This window comes from Triticum aestivum, chromosome 7A (assembly GCF_018294505.1).
Source record: "Triticum aestivum cultivar Chinese Spring chromosome 7A, IWGSC CS RefSeq v2.1, whole genome shotgun sequence".
Classification (NCBI taxonomy): Eukaryota; Viridiplantae; Streptophyta; class Magnoliopsida; order Poales; family Poaceae; genus Triticum; species Triticum aestivum.
In genome coordinates this window covers 191,818,303-191,824,604 of record NC_057812.1, presented here as the reverse complement: position 1 = coordinate 191,824,604, position 6,302 = coordinate 191,818,303, and positions in this window count along the sequence as shown.

Genomic DNA, 6,302 nt, shown 5'->3' with positions numbered 1-6,302 from the left:
CGCGGTCATTGACAGAATCCTTCAGTCGCTTCCACCGAGCTACAAGAGCTTTGTGATGAACTTCAATATGCAGGGGATGGAAAAGACCATTCCTGAAGTATTTGCAATGCTGAAATCAGCAGAGGTAGAAGTCAAAAAGGAACATCAAGTGTTGATGGTGAATAAAACCACTAAGTTCAAAAAGGGCAAGGGTAAGAAGAACTTCAAGAAGGACAGCAAGGGAGTTGCCGCGCCCGGTAAGCAAGCTGCCGGGAAGAAGCCAAAGAATGGACCCAAGCCCAAGACTGAGTGCTTTTATTGCAAGGAAAGTGGTCACTAGAAGCGGAACTGCCCCAAATACTTAGCGGACAAGAAGGCCGGCAAAACCAAAGGTATATGTGATATACATGTAATTGATGTGTACCTTACCAGTACTCGTAGTAGCTCCTGGATATTTGATACCGGTGTAGTTGCTCACATTTGTAACTCAAAGCAGGAGCTGTGGAATAAGCGGAGACTGGCGAAGGACGAGGTGACGATGCGCGTCGGGAATGGTTCCAAGGTCGATGTGATCGTCGTCGGCACGCTACCTCTACATTTACCTATGGTATTAGTTTTGAACCTCAATAATTGTTATTTAGTGCCAAGTTTGAGCATGAACATTGTATCAGGATCTCGTTTAATACGAGATGGCTACTCATTTAAATCCGAGAATAATGGTTGTTCTATTTATATGAGAGATATGTTTTATGGTCATGCTCCGATGGTGAATGGTTTATTCTTAATGAATCTCGAGCGTAATGCTACACATATTCATAGTGTGAGTACCAAAAGATGTAAGGTTGATAATGATAGTCCCACATACTTGTGGCACTACCGCCTTGGTCACATAGGTGTCAAACGCATGAAGAAGCTCCATGCAGATGGACTTTTAGAGTCTCTTGATTACGAATCATTTGACACATGTGAACCATGCCTCATGGGTAAAATGACCAAGACTCCGTTCTCAGGAACAATGGAGCGAGCAACCAACTTATTGGAAATCATACATACTGATGTGTGCGGTCCAATGAGTGTTGAGGCTCGCGGTGGCTATCGTTATGTTCTCACCCTCACTGATGACTTGAGTAGATATGGGTATGTCTACTTAATGAAACACAAGTCTGAGACCTTTGAAAGGTTCAAGGAATTTCAGAGTGAGGTTGAGAATCAACGTGACAGGAAAATCAAGTTCCTGCGATCAGATCATGGAGGAGAATACTTGAGTCACGAATTTGGCACACACTTAAGAAAATGTGGAATAGTTTCACAACTCACGCCGCCTGGAACACCTCAGTGTAATGGTGTGTCCGAACATCATAATCGCACTCTATTAGATATGGTGAGATCTATGATGTCTCTTATCGATTTACCGCTATCTTTTTGGGGCTATGCTTTAGAGACTGCCGCATTCACTTTAAATAGGGCTCCGTCAAAATCCGTTGAAACGACACCGTATGAGTTATGGTTTGGGAAGAAACCTAAGCTGTCATTTCTAAAAGTTTGGGGATGCGATGCTTATGTCAAGAAACTTCGACCTGAAAAGCTCAAACCCAGGTCGGAAAAATGCGTCTTCATAGGATACCCTAAAGAAACTATTGGGTATACCTTCTACCTCATATCCTAAGGCAAGATCTTTGTTGCCAAGAATGTATCCTTTCTAGAGAAGGAGTTTCTCTCGAAAGAAGTAAGTGGGACGAAAGTAGAACTTGATGAAGTATTACCTCTTGAACCGGAAAATGGCGCAATTCAAGAAAATGTTCCTGAGGTGCCTGTACCGACTAGATAGGAAGTTAATGATGATGATCATGAAACTTCAGGTCAAGTTGCTACTGAACTTTGTAGGTCCACAAGGACACGTTCCGCACCAGAGTGGTACGGCAACCCTATCTTGGAAATCATGTTGTTAGACAACGGTGAACCTTCGAACTATGAAGAAGCAATGGCGGGCCCGGATTTCGACAAATGGCTGGAAGCCATGAAATCCGAGATAGGATCCATGTATGAAAATGAAGTATGGACTTTGACTGACTTGCCCGTTGAGCGGCGAGCCATGGAAAATAAATGGATCTTTAAGAAGAAGACAGACGCGGATGGTAATGTGACCATCTATAAAGCTCGGCTTGTCGCTAAGGGTTATTGACAAGTTCAAGGGGTTGACTACGATGAGACTTTCTCACCGGAAGCGAAGCTGAAGTCCGTCCGAATCATGTTAGCAATTGCCGCATTCTATGATTATGAGACATGGCAAATGAACGTCAAAACGGCATTCCTTAATGGTTTCCTTAAGGAAGAATTGTATATGATGCAGCCGGAAGGTTTTGTCGATCCTAAGAATGCTGACAAGGTGTGCAAGCTCCAACGCTCGATTTATGGGCTGGTGCAAGCATCTCGGAGTTGGAACATTCGCTTTGATGAGATGATCAAAGCATTTGGGTTTACGCAGACTTATGGAGAAGCCTGTGTTTACAAGAAAGTGAGTGGGAGCTCTGTAGCATTTCTCGTATTATATGTAGATGACATACTTTTGATGGGAAATGATATAGAGCTTTTGGACAGCATTAAGGCTTACTTGAATAAGAGTTTTTCAATGAAGGACCTTGGAGAAGCTGCTTATATATTAGGCATCAAGATCTATAGAGATAGATCAAGACGCCTCATAGGTCTTTCACAAAGCACATACCTTGATAAGATATTGAAGAAGTTCAATATGGATCAGTCAAAGAAGGGGTTCTTACCTGTGTTGCAAGGTGTGAAATTGAGCTCAGCTCAATGTCCGACCACGGCAGAAGATATAGAAGAGATGAGTGTCATCCCCTATGCCTCAGCCCTAGGTTCTATTATGTATGCCATGCTGTGTACCAGACCTGATGTAAACCTTGCCGTAAGTTTGGTAGGAAGCTACCAAAGTAATCTCGGCAAGGAACACTGGACAGCGGTCAAGAATATCCTGAAGTACCTGAAAAGGACTAAGGAAATGTTTCTCGTTTATGGAGGTGATGAAGAGCTCGTCGTAAAGGGTTATGTCGACGCTAGCTTTGACACAAATCTGGATGACTCTAAGTCACAAACCGGATACGTGTATATTTTGAATGGTGGGGCAGTAAGCTGGTGCAGTTGCAAGCAGAGCGTCGTGGCGGGATCTACATGTGAAGCGGAGTACATGGCAGCCTCGGAGGAAGCGCATGAAGCAATTTGGGTGAAGGAGTTCATCACCGACCTAGGAGTCATACCCAATGCGTCGGGGCCGATCAAACTCTTCTGTGACAACACTGGAGCTATCGCACTTGCAAAGGAGCCCAGGTTTCACAAGAAGACCAGGCACATCAAGCGTCGCTTCAACTCCATTCGTGAAAATGTTCAAGATGGAGACATAGATATTTGTAAAGTACATACGGACCTCAATGTAGCAGATCCGTTGACTAAACCTCTCCCTAGAGCAAAACATGATCAACACCAGAATTCCATGGGTGTTCGATTCATCACAATGTAACTAGATTATTGACTCTAGTGCAAGTGGGAAACTGTTGGAAATATGCCCTAGAGGGAATAAAAGGATTATTATTATATTTCCTTTTTCATGATAATTGTCTTTTATTCATGCTATAATTGTGTTATCCGGAAATCGTAATACATGTGTGAATACATAGACACCAACATGTCCCTAGTAAGCCTCTAGTTGACTAGCTCGTTGATCAACAAATAGTCATGGTTTCCTGACTATGGACATTGGATGCCATTGATAACGAGATCACATCATTAGGAGAATGATGTGATGGACAAGACCCAATCCTAAACATAGCACAAGATCGTATAGTTCGTTTGCTAGAGTTTTTCCAATGTCAAGTATCTTTTCCTTAGACCATGACATCGTGTAACTCCCGGATGCCGTAGGAGTGCTTTGGGTGTACCAAACGTCACAACGTAACTGGGTGGCTATAAAGGTATACTATGGGTATCTCCGAAAGTGTCTGTTGGGTTGACACGGATCAAGACTGGGATTTGTCACTCCGTATAACGGAGAGGTATCTCTGGGCCCACTCGGTAATGCATCATCAGAATGAGCTCAAAGTGACCAAGTGTCTGGTCACGGGATCATGCATTACGGTACGAGTAAAGTGACTTGCCAGTAACGAGATTGAACGAGGTATTGGGATACCGACGATCGAATCTCGGGCAAGTAACATATCGGTTGACAAAGGGAATTGTATACGGGGTTGCTTGAATCCTCGACATCATGGTTCATCCGATGAGATCATCGAGGAGCATGTGGGAGCCAACATGGGTATCCAGATCCCGCTGTTGGTTATTGACCGGAGAGCCATCTCGGTCATGTCTACATGTCTCCCGAACCCGTAGGGTCTACACACTTAAGGTTCGGTGACGCTAGGGTTGTAGAGATATGAATATGCAGTAACCCGAAAGTTGTTTGGAGTCCCGGATGAGATCCCGGACGTCATGAGGAGTTCCGGAATGGTCCGGAGGTGAAGAATTATATATAGGAAGTGCAGTTTCGGCCATCGGGAGAGTTTCGGGAGAGTTCCGGAAGGGTCCCGGGGGTCTACCGGGTGGGGCCACCCATCCCGAAGGGCCCCATGGGCCAAAGTGGGGAGGGGAACCAGCCCATAGTGGGCTGGTGCGCCCCCCTTGGCCCACCCCATGCACCTAGGGTTGGGAACCCTAGGGTGGGGGGGCGCCCCACCTGGCATGGGGGGCACTCCACCCCTTGGCCGTCGCCCCCCTAGGAGATCCAATCTCCTAGGGCAGGCGCCCCCCCTAGGGGAGCCTATATAAAGGGGGGAGGGAGGGGCAGTCGCACCCTTGAGTCTTGGCGCCTCCCTCTTCCCTGCTACACCTCTCCCTCTCGTAGTAGAACGGCGAAGCCCTGCTGCGGTGACCCCTGCATCCACCACCACGCCGTCGTGCTGCTGGATCTTCATCAACCTCTCCTCCCCCCTTGCTAGATCAAGAAGGAGGAGACGTCACGCTGACCGTACGTGTGTTGAACACGGAGGTGCTGTCCGTTCGGCGCTAGGATCTCCGGTGATTTGGATCACGTCGTGTACGACTTCCTCATCCCTGTTCTTTGAACGCTTCCGCACGTGATCAACAAAGGTATGTAGATGCAATCCGATCACTCATTGCTAGATGAACTCATAGATGGATCTTGGTGAAACCGTAGGAAATTTTTTGTTTTCTGCAACGTTCCCCAACACTTTTGTCCTACCCTCCCGTGGCAGCGGGGTCCTTACGAAAACTAAGGGATATTAAGGCCTCCTTTTAATAGAGAACCAGAACAAAGCATTAACACATAGTGAATACATGAACTCCTCAAACTATGGTCATCACCGTTAAGTACCCCGATTATTGTCACTTCAGGGTTAACGGATCATAACACATAATAGGTGACTATAGACTTGCAAGATAGGATCAAGAACTCTCATATATTGATGAAAACATAATAGGTTCAGATCTGAAATCATGGCACTCGGGCCCTAGTGACAAGCATTAAGCATAGCAAAGTCATAGCAACATCAATCTCAGAACATAGTGGACACTAGGGACCAAACCCTAACAAAACTAACTCGATTACATGATAGATCCCATCCAACCCATCACCGTCCAGCAAGCCTATGATGGAATTACTCACGCACGGCGGTGATCATCATGAAATTGGTAATGGAGGATGGTTGATGATGATGATGGCAACGGATTCCCCTCTTTGGATCCCCGAACGGACTCCAGATCAGCCCTCCCGAGAGGTTTTAGGGCTTGGCGGCGGCTCCGTATCGTAAAACGCCATGATTTCTTCTCTCCGACTTTTTCTCCCCGAAACTCAATATATGGAGGTGGAGTTGGAGTCGGGGAGGCAACAGGTGGCCCACGAGGTAGGGGGCGCACCCCCCACCCTCGTGGAGAGACGGTGGGCCCCCTGGCCTTCATCTTTGGCAGGTATTTTTCTTATTTTCTGAAAACTAGCTCCGTGAAGTTTCAGATCATTCTGAGAACGTTTGCTCCTGCACATAAATAACACCATGGTAATTCTGCTAAAAACAGCGTCAGTCCGGGTTAGTTCCATTCAAATCATGCAAGTTAGATTCGAAAACAAGGGCAAAAGTGTTTGGAAAATTATATACTTTAGAGACGTATCAAGGAATCCGGCCCCGTGCGCGGAGACGAGAGAGTCCCCGCCGTCGCCCGCGACGAGCGGGCTTCGGCCGCTCATGCTCCCTAGCAGCGGTGAGGAGGGAGTGGAGGAGGGAGGGACCGGCAGCGGCGCTAGG